At 37.3% G+C, this 17,401-nt stretch overlaps 2 protein-coding genes and 1 long non-coding RNA gene across 9 annotated transcripts in view; 2 read left to right on the top strand and 1 right to left on the bottom strand.

Annotated features, from left to right (window-relative positions):
* LOC139956014 (uncharacterized) overlaps positions 1–17,401 on the top strand; it is a 183,547-nt gene that overhangs the window by 36,971 nt on the left and 129,175 nt on the right. The window lies entirely within an intron of this gene.
* LOC139956110 (uncharacterized) overlaps positions 1–17,401 on the bottom strand; it is a 100,970-nt gene that overhangs the window by 3,791 nt on the left and 79,778 nt on the right. The window contains exon 1 of one of the 2 annotated variants that reach the window (XM_071955183.1): positions 293–1,276. The exons of the other annotated variant lie outside the window; for it this stretch is intronic. The gene's annotated coding sequence lies outside the window, so the exon portion shown is untranslated. Of the gene's footprint in view, positions 1–292; positions 1,277–17,401 lie in introns of those variants that run through there. 2 annotated transcript variants of the gene reach the window in all.
* LOC139956221 (uncharacterized) lies at positions 9,921–13,374 on the top strand. Of its 2 annotated transcripts, none has more exons than XR_011789351.1 (3): positions 9,921–10,632; positions 11,305–11,461; positions 11,741–13,374. It is a non-coding gene; the product is annotated as an uncharacterized lncRNA (long non-coding RNA). The 2 variants fall into 2 exon arrangements; XR_011789349.1 differs by having other exon boundaries at positions 9,923–10,632; positions 11,736–13,374.

Below are 17,401 nucleotides of genomic sequence, written 5' to 3'. Positions count from 1 at the left end.
TAGTGACACATGGGCATGGGCATTTTAAAACAATGCTTCGGTGAGGACTATCCGCGGGCGCTATTAGCGAACACCCCGACAGTCACTAACACATACAGCCTAAGTGTAATATAACCCGATAGGCTACAAAGCTTACAACACTTGCCAGTCTGTGTATAACCTAAACATTTCAACATATACAAACATAAATATCACAGAGGGTCATTTGCCATCTGCGATGCACATTAAACACTAAGTTAACATAAAATCTTACGTTACATGCAGTAGTATAGAATAAAAATAAGTTCCTTACTGTAACTTGTTCCGCCGTTGGAACAGCAAACGTAAATTGAACACTGCTATAATGACAATCTTCTAGCCTAGCCTCAGCTCCTAGAGAACAGACTCCTCTTAATTTTTGGCACGGTAGGCGGAGAAAACATTGTATATTTACTCCTGTAGTACAACCATCTCATTTTCTATAGTAATCAGTGATCCGACCTATGTCGAAAGTCAACCTACAACAAGTTCAAGATGCTATGCACGTTTTCTTCCGCGAACAGTGTCAGTGTGTAAATCATATTGCTATTTGCACTCGTAAAATACGTATTGGGTTTGGCAGTGTCTGGTGCTTGTTAACGTCCTCAATTCTTCTGTTTGAAAAAAGTAAGAAAACAACATAAATAACAATCACTGTTTTTGTAGTCACTGATATCCTGATCTAAGTGATTTTGCTGATTTATTTGATATCAGTCATGACCTTTGGTGATCATACGTCAGTCACTTAATTATAGGCTATTACAAAAATATTTATAGTCACCAGGGACCTAACTACTACCATGTTACTTGACTGTACAAAATACATACAACTTCCAAATGCCAACTTATACTTTACTGTATACAGGCATATACACTAAGCCTACTGGCACACTACATTACAAATAGGCTATAAACAAGAGCATCAATGACGCAGTATCTCAATACTGGAAGTTCTAATTTAGATTCCTAGTTTCATATCTTTGCTCTGTCTCTACAATTATCAATATCAATCATGGTACAACAAATATAGAACTTGCATTTAAGCTACTTTGCAACGAAAAGTCTGTGCAGGTTACACTTCATCCTGCGAGTGTTGCCCTTAGCGCCCATTGCCTGTTTGTCGAGAGAATGGCGTTGCAAGGTTTATTAATGTCATAGAATATTTAAGAACTTGTTTTTTATGTCATATCCTTCATCTTGGGTCAGTCTCTGTTGGACTTTTTGGTCACATAGTTTATGATGTATCAGGTTCCTAGACATCAATCAGCTCATCTTGGTGATGAATTGAAAAGTGTATTTGGATACGTAAAATGTACATCTTATATAGGAACTTCTTGTTAATTTTTCTTCACACTGGTGAATATGAATGTACGATTTAGTGCAAAAGAATATAACAGGAATGTGTTTTTTCAAGGTTAATCAAAGTTTATTGAATCAAGGCAATGAATGATATATGGTGTGAAAAGTACTGAATTAAATTAAGAAGTCCAAAAAGTTACTGTATCCCAAGTGCCCACATAGTAAAATCCAACCTGCAAATGCAGAAAGAGTCCTGAAAATGAAAGAAAACAAAAATAAAAACAGAATGTCGGATAGTAGGAGACAATATAAAGTCACAAGACGAATGACTTCACATTGCTTTTAAATGCAACAAGCCCATATTACAACACGTTGTAGTGGAACTTGTAAATGCATTTTCTCTCTGAAAATGACAGAAACATAAAGCATTACAGGGTGAAGAACTTCGAAACAAAGTGAAATAGGCACATGCACAACCAAAAACCATAACAAATATTAACTGCTATATGAATTCACAAACAAAAGAATACTGCCAAAATGCATTGCAAACACTGTACGAAAATTCAGTGCACACTTATCCATTGGGCAAAGTAGAGAACCAATGTTAACTTGTCACTGTCTCGACCAACCTGTAATGTAGCCTACAGTGACTTTATCCAGAATTAGCAGGTGGGCCTATATGTATCTGGGTACACCGGATAAAATCACACAAGGGTAAAACTATACTTAGTACTAACCAGAGCCGACCAAGGCAGTAATTTTTTTAATATAAGCTGCTTGTTTAATTTTCAAGTACTATTATATGTAGCATGGTGGGCTCATAATTGACGCACTTTAGTATTGGATTGACGATGTCTGTCAACATAAAATCAAAATCACTCAACTGAATGCATTTTTCATAGGTGTAGTTGCTCAGAAGTGTAATGATCTCAAAATATTTATTGTTCTGTGCCTAGTAACGTACAATTGAGAAGAATTTGACCTCAAAATGTCTGCTGTGTCAAGTTCTTTCATACCCCTAAATCATGATACATTCATCGATAAGCTAACTAAAGTGTAGGCATAAGTATACATCCATTGACTTTGGATGCTGTTTGCTATGCTCTGAACCTCTAAGCTCAGACAGGTCAGGTTCAAGAGAGTAGTCGTTTCATATTGAAGTAATTTTGGTTATTTTTGGGAGTAAGATTTCCAAATGTCCAAAAAACGTGTAAAACTGTGGGGAGGGTGTTAAAAGCTTAATAAATACCACAATTTGGTCAGCAAATAGCTGAAATGGATTCAAACTCATGAAATATGTAATTCTGCTTGACTGCAAAAAGTTTAGGTGGCCTGCTGTATCGTTGCTATTAATAATTGAAGGTGTGTCAATTACGGGGGGGGGGGGGGTGGGGGGGTGCGTCACTTATGAAGCCTTTACTACTGTATACTGGGCATGAAGGTATTGCCAGTGCTGAAAACCACCAGTGACAGTTCTAGTCAGTAGTAAACTAATAATACCAGCATAGGCTTAGTATTGTGTAGTTGTACTATCACTACCCTACTACTAAGTGCTTTTAAAAGTCCTCCAAAATTCAAGGCAATGACATTGTATCCGTAAACAATGTCTTGAAAGCTAACATCATATTCATAATTCATAAACACACGGTCCCATAATATGAATACACTTGCACTATAGAATACTTAAAACTACAACCCTAGGCTACACACTATGGTAACGTGCATCTACATGTACATATGCAATTAACCACGATAGCTGATACGTTGGTGCCCGTTCACAAGTGCAACCTTAAAAATGTCACTTTAATTCAACCCAGAATGCTGGAAAAACTCTGAAGTTAGCCTCAAATCATTGTTTAACTTGTTTTAAACAATCGACCGGATGATGGAGGTGGTACTTTCTTGAAACGGAAAATGTGCAATTCGAAAGATGAAAGGATTTTACTTACGTTTCGTTTCTATTTTTCAAGCCGGGGCAAAGAAATTTCCAAATTTCATTCACATTGTGAGTCCGACATCGTCGCAAACAGATATATATTTAATGAACATTCAACTTCTTTTGTTCAAAGTTTTGCTTGAAGCAATTTGATTGCTGCTTTATGAATATGTATTAAAACGGATTTTCAGACGATATCCAAGCTGCAGTGTACTAAAATATAGTGATGGGTTTAGCTCCCACAATGCAATTTCACCGCTTTTGCGAAGTGTTTAACGATTGCGCAATAACACAAGTTTCGGAGCATGTGCAAAAATGGCTCGCAAAAACTGTTTTTCAGCCCGATTTGGACATAAATCGGTGAAAAAGTCATAGAATGAGATAAAATTCTGGAATAAAAAATAGTAACATTTGTTGGCCTAAATGATATATGCTTGCTCTGGAAATTCCAGAGAAAAAGAACTTTGTATGAAGGCGCTGAAAAATTTTTAAGAGAAGAGAGAGTCCCACTTACTGTTACAATATCTCAATACATGTAATGTATTGAGATAAAAACTGTGCACTAATTCGACACAATCATACAAACAAAATAAACTTGAATCGATTGTTGATGCCTGATGGCTTTAGACCAGAATAAGTTAACCTGTGAAACTTAATCATTATTCAAAACAAAATGTTATTCATCTCGGTCCTAAACAAAAAAAGTTCATTGTCCACAACAATGATGCCATAGACTGCCCCCCCTCCCCTCATTATATGTAAGTCTCAACTGAGAGCTGATCACTCAAGTGTATAACCAAGCTGAAGAAGTGAACAATAGCCTTGTGAGCACACGCCTTCATGACAGCGATTAGATTTGGCAATGGTCCCTTATGAAATAAGTTAACTAAATTTCTTTTTTTTTGCAAGGGTTTAGGTGTGAAAACAAGGCCTTATATTGACATTTAAGAACGAATGAGTTTCGTATTAAGTCCACTTGTGAGATTAGCGTACTGCGCAAGGGTAAAAAGGTCATATCAGCTGTTTACATTTTCCAATTTTTCCCTTAGTCTCAGCTGAGAGCTGATCACTCAAGTATATAACCAAGTTGAAGAAGTGAACAATAGCCTTGTGACATTAGGGAAACAGTCCCCTTACACCGAAGGTGCAAAATTTTCCACTTGAATTGTTGCAAAGTGGCTGCTTATCTGGCTATACCACACATGGTTGAGCAGGTTTTGTAAGATGAGCAAGATAAGAATGACCACAAGATCGCTTATGCGAACTAATTTAATTAAACCAGTTTCACAGGACATAAGGGATTATATGCACTTCAATGAGCAATCAAGACAGTATAGAGTGTATAGCTGAAATGATATTGACTTCTTAAGGTGTACTGTGTTGAGTGGAAGACTTGCATTTAAAACTCATCTCTGTACATGTCAAGACCTCAACTATCTTGTAACTATGTTTCTATGTAATATATAAATAATAACACAGATTTAGGATGACAGAAAAGCGAAGCGGGGGGAGGGGGGCGGAATGATACTTCCGCCCCTCCATATCTTTCACAGGGGGGTGCGGGGGGGGGGGCTGGCGCCCCCAGCCCCCCGGTTCCTACGCCCTTGTGAAACAACACCGACTCTGTTAAAATACAATCTTTCTCAGTCCGTTTTCTTGTATCTGCTTATATAAAGGCAGTTAAACAAAAGGTTGATGTGTCAGCTTTTTGCCTGCATGGCAAATACATAGCTGAAGGGCAAAATTATATTCTTTATGTTATTGCGAGTCCATGATGCATGTGAACTGGATGGAAAACTATTTGAGATAAACTGAAAGTCTTCTACTGTGTTTCAATTTCATGTCGTAGGCACACTAATCCTTTCACCAAAGAGTGATTACAATGATAACTTTGCATTATGAATCTTATTTGCTGTTTTTTACAATATTTTTTTTTATATTGCTTCCTGGGCTTTGTTCAGCTATTACATTATATCAGCTCTTGGGTATCGAAAGTTTCAACGCACATGTTGAAATAACTAGCATAGTGTTGGTTTCCAAAACTTTCCAGTTATTATTTGCAAGCCCAATTTTTGATAATTCTTTTATTTCCATTTTTTTTTGTAGTTGTCTCCACTTTACAGCGTTAATTGTTTTGTATATGTACATTTAATTGTTTTTGTATTGCTATGTTTTACTTTTTATGTATAACGTTGAATGTAAAAAGCAGGGCCTTATTGGAAATCAGCTTTTGCTGAATAAGCAACCCTGGCTAAAAATGCGAATAAATAAAAAATGTCGGGCATTCGGGCCCTCCATACACTCGCTCAGCGCCCGCAACACAATTTCATAATCTAAGGTTCCTCCCTCCGACCATCCTATTGATATTATGTGCTATTCGCCTCATAAGAATAGGAGGATGCTGTTAGCATTGCATGTTATAAGGGGATCCGTAGATACAAATTGGCACCCGTGATCAAATCTCCGTATATTTAACTCGGTTAGCGTAAAGCTAACTTCTCCCGAGGACCTGAAGTATCATAACCAATAGTGAAATGAAAAATATAATAATATACAATAAATAATAAGAACATTAATATAAGAAAATGAATAATGACTGGGAGTCATTTTTCCAAGAACAAGAGCCATTTCTGAAATCACGTAAAGGTTGCCACATATTCCAAACTAGTATAACGATAGCCGCCCGTTTTTTCCCTTCAGATCTCAGTACGAGAAACATGTATTTTATTTGTATAATAGAACAACTTCCGTTAATATTTCCCTACCCTAGCTATATGTCGATTTTACAAAACCTTCATGAAAACAGACTTTTTGAAAATGGATTTTGAAGCTCAGTCAACAATTTAAGAAATGCTTAGGCCTAACGTTAAATACTGGCGTCAAAAAATACATTTCGTATTTATTCCAATAAAGATCCACAACGGATAACAATGCTAAGTAGAGCTTACTTAAAGAGAAATAGAAGCTGCATGTACAGCATGGTCATTTTAAGTATCCAAGTACTATACAAAGAGATCGAGTTCACCGAAACATCCCTTTTCCTTATCACCTGAGGAAAACCGTCTTTTATAAATTATAGTAGGCCTACCATACAGTACTTTACATTTGATACAAAAGTTTCTTCTATACAACAGTTTCCCAAAATTTGTATGTGTCGCAATAGTTTTAAGTTTTAACCAAGGGCAGTACCATTCATAATTTGCATATTACACCAAAATTTACAATCGGCGTCCAGATGGCGGGAAAATGTAACATAATGTTCAATCTGTTGGGTCGTTCCCATGGTGCGATGAACTTGGGCAAGTTGCCAAGTTCGAATGTCGATGACCTACTTATGTCGGCCGTGACCAATGTCAATGGGAATTATGTGTGTAAAAACTCGTGTTTTTCCACGTGTAATATATATAGAAGTTTTACGTAAGGGGAGCGAATTTCGGGGCGGCTCGTTGATTGTGAGGAAGCACTTATCTAATCATCAATTTTTGTGAAAAATATCTTACGTTTTTTTTCTCTAGAAAATGTTTTTGACTAGTAATTGGAAACTCAATGTATGAAGAAGTACCGAGTCTAGACCTTATCATTGCATTTTGGGGGAAGACAGATCTTCAAGTGCAAAATATTATTTTTTCATTCAAGGTTATCGTGGTTTTCTTGCGAGGTGTATACGGCGTAACTTTCGATGTAGGCTTAGAATTAGGATCGGCCGATGCCTACCTAGTTTGCATGAATTTTTACCTAAATTCAATTTAATTTAACGGGAATCACTAAGCATGTCGGAAAGACAGGACTCGACTTACTACTAATACTTTAAGTTTAAAAGTTCACAATGAAAAGTTTTTAACTATCAACAAGTCCCCACCTGTTTGGAACTTCAGAAAACAATAATGTAACTTAGGGGCTACATAAATACGGGATTATAAACTACATATATAAGAATAGTACAGATTTATTTATATCGTTAATCGGCTGTTGTTTACTCCAGAAAATATACTTTCAATACGTACAATATCAATCTTCGTACAAAAGTTCTTAAAAATAAAAAAAGTAGCGAAAGATAAAGACTAGAAATGACATCGTGGAACCCCCCCCCCCCGCATTAATAAACGAATCCATTTCATTACAGCATCAAGTACCGAACAGCAGTGTGTAACAGTACCGTACCCTATGCTATAATAATATACAGTCCCGTGCGAAGATGGATTTAATTTAATATGCTCCCTTCGGTTTTGGATCAAAAATTATTCAATCGTTATAATTATTATCACAAAATGTGGTGAAATGCATAAGGGTGAGATTTTGTACATGGGAACCTTCACAATCATCGTTTGAAGGAAGAATAAATAACGAAAATTTCTGAATAACTTTGAGGTCTCGTAACATGCTGAGTTCACTAACGTTCGATATTTGGTGTAGGCTATAGGACCAAATTACTACGTGAAAAGTTGATTCGTTAATATGTCTAGGCTAGTGCGTAAATTGATAAGATATTATTCAAACTAAGAACACAGGAACCAGAAATAAACGTGTTTTCTTTTCTCTAATTTAAATAGTAAAACGTAGATATTTTTATTATGTCCTGGATTCCTGGGAATGATACTGAAACGAATGTAATAACCAGTTGTTTTCCCAATACCGGTAGTAGTTACACATTGCACTGTGATCGGGGTTAGTCAAAGCCGGGATCGGGATGCCGGTATTCACTTGACTACCGGGATCCCGCACAACCCTAGTAATGAAATAGCCTATCTTCCCTCAAAATTGGTACATTGTACTTAATGCAACTCTTCTCATGCATGTAACAAAGGCTTGTATGTATCCTTGTGTATGTATAGGCCCCTACTAAACCACCTCAGGAGTTTCGCGGAAAAGGAAAAAGAAAAAGGATTTCCAAAAAAAAAATTTCCAAAGATAAAAAAGATGACGATTGTCCGTACCAAGTAACCATGTGTTTATGAATAGCGAATGGCCTAACCTACTAGATGTGTTAATGGCCCGAAAAGCGCCAAGAATAGTTACCCAAACTTTCCATCTCAAAAAGTATCTCAAACAAATCATCCATCTTCAATCTTTACTAAAATGTTAATTTTAATACCTAATTCTTACACTCCGACGTTATTTTGTACTTATGTTCAATATAATTCCGTTTATGAACAAATAAAAAATATGCCGAACTTAGTGTTTAACATCCTTGTTCGTCACTGTTATTAACTCCATTCAAGCTCAATTAGAAATTTAAGCTTAGGCCAATCAAACTAAGTAAATAGTGACAACGTAACTAGTGTAGGATTACTGTTTAACGTTTCCAGATTGATATAAAGGAATGATAAGAACTAAAAACAACTCCAATGATGTTTCTAATAATAAAAAATTGCATTTACTTGTGCAGCATTAATTTGAACAAAAATATAGACCGTATTCAGAGGCCGGTTTCTCAATGTTACAACATAGCGTTAGGCCTAATGCGACAGCTATGGATTCGGGGCACATGAAAATCTCAGGTTTGGATGTAGTAACGTTTGGGAAATTTCCAAGCGTCGGTTATGAAAATTAGCGGTCGTCTGGTGTTATGTATTAAAGGCAAGCCAGACGCGGAAAAATCAGGAACCGGTGAATAAAAATCACGAAAATCCGAACCGGCAGCTAAAGGGAACTAAGACACGGAATACACTTCATACGATCATATGTCGCGAGTACTGTATGTACTTCTGTAGCTATAGCTGTGCATGCCTGTGAACAACGTTTATTTGTTGATCATTTGCATATAGCTGACACACTAGCTAATGCCGCGAGCAAACCGCATGTTCGTTGGTCCGTGTGATAGGGTTAAGATAAGTGGTGTAAGCAGAGCTGAAGCTCGAGATAAGCCCAACCCGAGCTCCCCCGCTTGAGGTCGGGTTGGAAATGCAACTTCGCTGTAAGGGGACTGTTTCCCTAATGAGCACATGCCTTCATGACAGCGATTAGATTTGGCAATGGTCCCTTATGAAATAAGTTAACTAAATTTCTTTTTTTTTGCAAGGGTTTAGGTGTGAAAACAAGGCCTTGTTGACATTTAAGAACGAATGAGTTTCGTATTAAGTCTGCTTGTGAGATTAGCATACTGCGCAAGGGTAAAAAGGTCATATCGGCTGTTAAGATTTTCCCATTTTACCCTTAGTCTCAGCTGAGAGCTGATCACTCAAGTGTATAACCAAGTTGAAGAAGTGAACAATATCCTTGTGAGCACACGCTTTCATGACAGCGATTAGATTTGGCAATGGTCCCTTATGAAATAAGTTAACTAAATTTCTTTTTTATTGCTAGGGTTTAGGTGCAAAAACAAGGCCTTGTTTACATTTAAGAACGAATTAGGTTCGTATTAAGTCCACTTGTGAGATTAACATACTGCGCAAGGGTGAAAAGGTCATATCAGCTGTTTACATTTTCCCATTTGCCACTGCCACATGTGCTGTACTAATTAAGTACTACTCTGTACACCACTGCCCCGCAATATTGAATCATCGCTCACTGTATTCAAAGCACTCCATACCACTATCATTACCACTATACATGTTAACCAGATTCAAATTTCTTCCAAACCCTTCAAATGGATGATAGGCCATCAGCTGAAGGTCGAAATTCGCTTGTTTCGTTCCAGCAACGGCGGGTCTAAAATTTCTCTACAGCATTGAATACATAAATTAATTAAGATTAATGATCCAAAAGTTCTCCATGTACTTTCCTGCAGTTTTTTTGCAATTCCGCTCGAAAGATCAAACTATATTTTTTATTGCGTATGTTAAGAAACTTGCCGTTTTACGTTCAAAAGTTGTGCGCCAGTGAGATATCTGTACCATGTGATATGAATTGTCCAATGAGCCATGAGTTCTGTGTGCAATCTTTGTAGAAAACAACAAACATGGCGGCTCCCACGGGCGCTAGTCAGTCTCCGACACACGGAAATCTACAGTGCTCAGTGCACATTGAATCTGTAAAATTTGAAGCATTCAAGGCACTGACGAATAAACGATGGACTAAAGTTACTTCCTGCGCTAAAGATTGGCTTAATCTCAGCGGCGGAGACAGTGATATCGCCGTACTACTGATTACTCCATGGCCTACTACGATCAAGCGTGTGTTCAACAGCATAGTATGATGGGGTTCCACGATAAGTGTTACAGGCGGTTCATTGATAGCAAGCACATTGCTGCAAGAAAACGGACAGTTCCAGAGGAGACCCCATATGATTTTAAACGAAGAATTGACGGAAAAGATCGAGGAAACCAAGCAGAAGCTCTGGTGTATTGCCTGTTCAATTTATTATATGTGGGAAAAGAAACAATACATTACTAGGCGTTGCAAACGGGACAAGCTGCAGCAGGCAGAGACTTTCGATGGAGGTAAGCCTAAGCATACTACACGACTCTACTTGTACTTCTGTGGCATAGTTGAAGTGTTAAGAGAAGTTGCATAATGCAAGATCAGTAGCTCTTAAGGGATATAATCCAAGTCAAAGGGCACAGTGTTGGACCTGAACATAATATAATTAGTGGCATGGTCATCTGATTTGTTTTGTTATATGGTGGTAGGAACGGAAATTTGTTTCAAATTCTCCATCTGGGCACTAGCCTAAGTGTTAAATACAGGCTTCATAGTTTTCTTACTGTGGCCCTTTATTTGAATGATAGAGATATTATATTAGTTAGAAAAATAAGTGTAACAAAGGTGCAATAAGGTTAGGTTTGCAAGGTCTTATGGTCAGCCTGTCTAGCTTTACCAAAATGAACAAGTATCTGTCTCCTTTATTATTAGTAACAGATATAATCTACCATTGTATAATTTAAACCATAACATTAAGAGATAATGTACTGTACTGTCAAAAAAAAGCCTGTTTTAATTCTTTTTGCATGACACTGGTTTGCAAAATTTGAATGTGTCTTTGTTTGTCCATAGAAGATGAGCAGATCACATGGTATATAAATAAAATTGTCTTAGTTCTTATTTGTTCAAACTTACATTTTGATCAACAGAAAATGCAAAACAATTTGCTTTTTTTATTTCATTTTATAAAGGTATTGCTTCGACAAGCAGCAGAGCGGAAAAAAGATGAGCCCAGATTTTATGAATATTAGAGGAAAAGACCGTGTTGCCATTGAAGTGAGGTACCACTCTCTATGTTGAAGAAACTAGATACAATTCTTGACAAGGAAGACATACAGATCTTGAAAGGTAAAGTACTCTCTCTCCAATGTGTGGTTCATTGAGTGTTCAGGGGTGGATCTAGGAATTTTTGGAATATGGGGGTCCTCCCCCAAGGAAAATTAAAAAATTCTCTAAACGCTTTGAGATGCAATATCAGGTTAATCTTTCCATTGAAATTATTAAAGTAATTTGCAACATATTTCTAGCTGAATTGTAATTATATTGGTACCCCATCATAAAATGTGAGACTCAAAAATATCGAATTTCATGGTACAAGGTGTTCTGTTCATCTCCTCCTCAGAGCAGAGTTTACCACCAACAAAAGATGCTCTGATCCAGCATGTTAAGCGCTGCACCAACCAGGCTGCTATTCACAGTAGGGCATTGCAGCAAAGGATTGATGCACTCTCACCAGAGGAACATGGATGGAAACTTGAAAATGATGACCTTATAATCACTTGGATGACAAAGCCACCTGACCCAGATGTTTTGCTTCAGTGTGTCAGCAGTAGCTGTAGAGTCGGCAAATGTCTTAAAGGAAGATGTTCCTGAATGAATGCACAACTACCGTGTACAGACCTATGTAAATATAGAAATTGCAGCAACTTCCAAGAAGATGTTGAGATTGTTGATGCAGGGGAAGATGATTTGGAGGATGAACTGTGATGGTGTTAAATCTTGATATCTTAGTCTGAAATTTTAATCAAGTTTGAAGTTTGTGAAGAGGGTTAACTTTTTCAAAGTCATGTTGTCATTATTTTGTTCCCCAGAGTTTAAAGGAACCAGAAAACATGATCTTATTCATTCATTTTAGCTATTAGTAGTTTTACGAAGATTACCCTACCTACCAGACACCTTTGATAAATATCCACATTTTCTTCAAATCACACTTTTTTTGAGAGGGGAGGGGAGGGGGGAGGAGGGTGTTATGGGCATGCTTTACCTCTTGCATATTCACAACTACATTTACTGATGACGATGACGCAAATACCGCGTCCTGAAACCAGTCAAAGGTTTATATACTGTTGTTGGGGAACCATCGCCCCTGACCCTGTTCCAATATCACGGTTCTTTATTGTTTGCCGTAACATTTCGTTACCTGTTTTATTCATATTGTTAATATGTTCTGTGCATCTGTTCAAGTTTTGACTGAAGGATATTCAAGTCTTTAGTGACTTTTATTTCATCTAATTATCTTCACCTCTACTACAGAATAGACTTTCCCTTTTCCATACCATATCTGACTTCCATGCAGTGAATTGAAGTGGATACTGTTAAGACTAGTACAACTGTCCTTGGATGAACTTTTAATCACTTATTAATTCCGCGCCGCGCCTTTTGATGAAGAACCTGTATCTTGAATCATCGCAAAGGCCCAGCTCTACTACACCATTGAGGGTATCGACCCAGTCTTAATAGATACAGTACATTATTTCTTTCTATCTGGGGCTTAAGTTAACTGTCTTCGTTATTCACTTATTTGTACCATTCACCTTTATTATTCATATTATTTGTAGAATATAGAACTATTATTATTCAAAATACCATTCGAAACCTTGTCGATCTTTTCTTTTATACGTTAACTCCCTTGGAAACTCTTTTTGCAGGAATACGAATTATAAACATGTTGTTTCAGTAACAAGTAGAAAGTACCTAGTTTTGCAGAAGACTGTAGAAAGAGTACTAAGGTAACGGATATATACCGACTATAACTTTATTTCACATCTACGATATGCCATGACGTCTTAGTGTGCCAACTTATATATTGATTTATACAAAAGAAATAGCTCACTGGTCTTGGGGCATTGGTACATCTCATTGTAACTAGGGATTTAGCTACATGTAAAGTAGAGGGGGAGGGGGTCGCATTTGTAAAACAGTTTGGATGGGGAGTGTAACAATTATGGAGAGGAACTTTTCATTATATGTGTATATTTACGCATACATGCACAGACGAAATGCATTCATAACATAGGGGGAAAATCTAAAAATATTTGATTTATTACAAAGCATTATATCTGAGTTTATTAAAAGTGGTACATTTTTATAATTAAAACCCTTAAGTTATAATGTGCAAAAATTGTATTTCATATTTCAAAGTTGAAAATGTGATTTTTTACCATTTTGGCGGAAATGGAGGGGGGGGCACAACTTGTAATGCCTGAAAACAACCCTCACTGACCCTTAGACCAGAATCCCCTTCCACCATTCTTGTAACCCTGACCCAACTATTTTACAAAAAAAATATATCAGTCGTAATTTAACATATAAGAAAAGAGTGGTATGTATGCACCACTGTACCAAATCTAACGTTAGCACATGTGTTCCTAATACATAGCATCGTAGCACGTAATGTCTACATAACATACCCAATTTCAAGGGTTTCTTACAAAAATACTGCAGGAAATTTTTTGGAGAACTTTTGATATAATGTTTGTGATGCATTAAACTACCCAAAAATGCATTAAAAGTCTAGACCCGTTGTTGCTGGAACGAAACTGATTTTACAGCCACATTTTGAGCTTCAGCTGATGGCCTATGAGTGAAAGATCTTGCTAGGTCAGTGTTTTACTGCTGATGTCATATTTGAGGCCAACCAACATCAAAGCCATTAACATTAAATTTAATGTTTGGTCCAAAGACCTAGTAAGATCTATGCACAGGCTTATGTTACTTCATTGTAGGCCAGTCTAGACATAATGGTTTACTAATTGCCATGGTAACCGAACCCAAAAACATCTGTTTTGAAATAAGCCAAATATATCCAATTTTGGGCTTTTGCAAAAATCTGTGCAGTCGGTGAACAGTGAATTAAATTTTATTACATTTAAGTGGACGACGTTTTTCAGTTTGTGTTTGTCTGACAACCTCTACGGTAACTTGTTAGCAGTGTAGGTCGAATAGGCTCAAAGGAAAATGAAATGGGTGCACGTATAGCCTTGTTCGGTAGTGTTTAAGTAAGAAAGGCAACTGCCTGGATACGTTTACAAACACACTTACGTACTGCACCTTCAGAAATACCGGTCCAATTGCAACTGGATAGAGCGGATATTATATAACTTATACAACTTACCGTTCATATTATATTTATTAAAAACACAAGAGGGATTGAAGAAGCCCCCAAAGGAGGACTATTCTTAAGACGGCCCGTGGACTTTAAGTATTAGTATTTGGCGTTCACACTAAGGGAATCACCAATGCAGACTAGAAGTACGGGTGCGTTCTGAAGCATGAACAAGGCCCAAATGAAGTTGATCTATTTCCCTCAATTTCTCATCTTTAGCACTTCCTGAAAGGAAGAAATGCGTCACTGACCAAATAATAGCAAGGAAATAGTTAAGAAAAGCTTTTCAAAATGAACACATTGTGTTAAATATATATCAGTGTTATATATGCAGCAAAGGCTTGGATATTCATAAAACTTGTTGAAAATTTGCTTTTTGTGCTAAATGTGAAAAGGGTTTATGAAGTCCCAGTTTTCATAAAATACTGAAACTAAGTCTTATTGTTATGTTTTTTTCTATTCTAACAATACAAGAATACTTGTCTATTTTACCAAAGCATGTAATATCCTTTTTGTGGTACATTATGAAGCCCTGCTTTGCAAACAAAGTTGTGAATACCTACTGTATCCCTAGGCTAACTCTGACCTGATAAATTTCCAAGACCTAAAGTAATGCAATAGAATAATTGGTTATTTGTTGGCGAGGCATTGAATCTGAGCCGTTAACTTAGCTGAATTTCTCTTTACTTTGTACAGAACTTCATTCTCATAAAACTACAGGCATGAAACTTTCTCAGAAATTTCTACAGGCTCTTTGACATCAGAGTTAATATCAAGAGTAACAGTATAATGCAATTTTTTTGAGGGCATATATCTTAACAAAAATAACGCTAATGCATAACACAAAGATACAGTATAAATACAGTCTGACAAAAGTAGATTACTTTAATATTTTAACACTCTTCAATTGCAGGCAAAAGGTCCAGTCAATTCTTTGACTCCACAGTCTTTCTCAGCTGTTTAAATTTGTCCCCTTGCAATTCTTTTGTGAGCATATCCACCACAGTCTCTTCTGTTCTGCAATATTCAAACTTCATGTTTGCGCTCTGATCTTGTTGGCGGATAAAATGGTATTCTACGTGCTTGGCTATTCCATGGATTAACTATGGATTTTTCACACATGTGAATGGAAGACTAGTATTCAAAGATGAAAGTAGCAGAGGTAGATTCACTTTTTAAATGGGTGTTTAGTCCCTGCAACCAAACTGCTTCTAATGCAGCACTCACCAATGCCGTGTATTCAGCTTCCGCAGTATATAGAGAGTGCAACACATGTTTGCCTTCTGCTCTTCCAACTGACTGCAGTTCCACTTGTCTGGAACAAATAACCTGAGGTTGACATGTGGTCATCGATATCTTCTGCCCAGTCAGCATCTGAGTATCCAGTGAAGTCTTTGAGCCATCTTTGTTGTACATTAGAGCAAAGATTAGGATACCAAGCTTTAAGAAACGCATAAGTAGTACAGTGCTGCTGGGTTGGATTGGCAATAAACCTTGCCACACTGCTCATGTATAGGTTATATTTGGTCTTGTCAATGTTGATAGGTACAGCAAACTGCCCACAGCAGATTAGAACAGTCCATGATTTACACTATAACAAGAAATATGGAGTTCTTCTATAAACTTCACTTCAAACTGATAGGAGATGAGAGGAGATAAGAGATGACTTGTTCCATTTGTTTATAACCCTTTCCAGCAAGAGAATATCATCAACATAAACGGCAAAGATAAACACCTCTCCTTTTGAGGCCATGTAGAGGCTTGAATCACATTGGGGTTACTGCTTCAGGCCATAAATGCTTTAAGTTTGCATAGAAGGTGTTCTTGGCCATTGACAACAAAACCCTCTGGCTGTTACATATGCATGCACAGGTCTCTCCAAGGCTGCCGTTTAAAAAGGCAGTTTTCATGTCCATCTGATGCAGCTTCAGTCCGTTCTTAACTGCTAAAGGCTGTAGCAGTTCTACGTGATTCAAACTTGATCACTGGGCAAAAGGTTTCATCATTCTCATTTCCAAATGTCTCAGTGAACCCTGTTTTCACAGGTTGAGCTTCGTACCCTTCAACTGAGCCCTCAGCACCAGACTTTGAACACTCACTTGTTGCCAACTGCCTTTCAATCCATTGGCAACTTCTCTATCATTGTCATATAGAGATTTCATCCACCCCCATGGCTCACTGCCATTTGGACTCATCCGGGCTAATTAGTGTTGAATCACTTCTGTCACAGTTGTTGGCTCGTTCAACTTATCATCTGCAAGGGCAGCCCGTTCTCCATAATGACGGGGTTGTCTTCTTTCCCTTTCTGATTGTCATACTGTAACTTTCAGTGTACATCATCAGCAGCTGGTTCTTTGTCACTAGAAGAATGAATCATTATGTGGGCCATTCTCGGTCATGTGTGTGACGGAAAAATGGGGAGATTTGCACTTTACCACTAAGTAACTACTTTTAGGTAAAGAAAGTTAGGTTGATTGTAGTACTTATGTATGCACTAGGGGACTCTTTCACAAAACCATATAGCTTAGCCAAATTCAGAACATTCATGTGCTGGCAGAGGTCATATAAAGGTCGGTCACGTGTGTGACGTGAAATGAAACTGGCTTTTTTGCACAAAAAAACATTGGCAAATTCCTCAGTTTCTAACAGGGCTGGATAACCCTAATTTCTCATGTTTCTACCTTAATGTGTTTCCATTCTAACAAGACATTTCACCTAAATATTTCACTTCTTAAAATTAGCATAATACTACATAAGCTAAAAAAATCCGGTCACGTGTGTGACATTGTTGGGTCACGTGTGTGACATTCTGAATTTTCAGTCCGTAGTTTCCAATTTTTGCAGTGCAAATGTGACTCTAGTAATGACCAAAGAACAGCACTGATGTTGATATTCCATAGGAA

Source organism: Apostichopus japonicus, chromosome 2, assembly GCF_037975245.1.
Source record: "Apostichopus japonicus isolate 1M-3 chromosome 2, ASM3797524v1, whole genome shotgun sequence".
NCBI lineage: Eukaryota > Metazoa > Echinodermata > Holothuroidea > Aspidochirotida > Stichopodidae > Apostichopus > Apostichopus japonicus.
The sequence above is the reverse complement of the archived record's forward strand: the minus strand, read 5'-3'. Positions and strand labels throughout refer to the sequence as shown.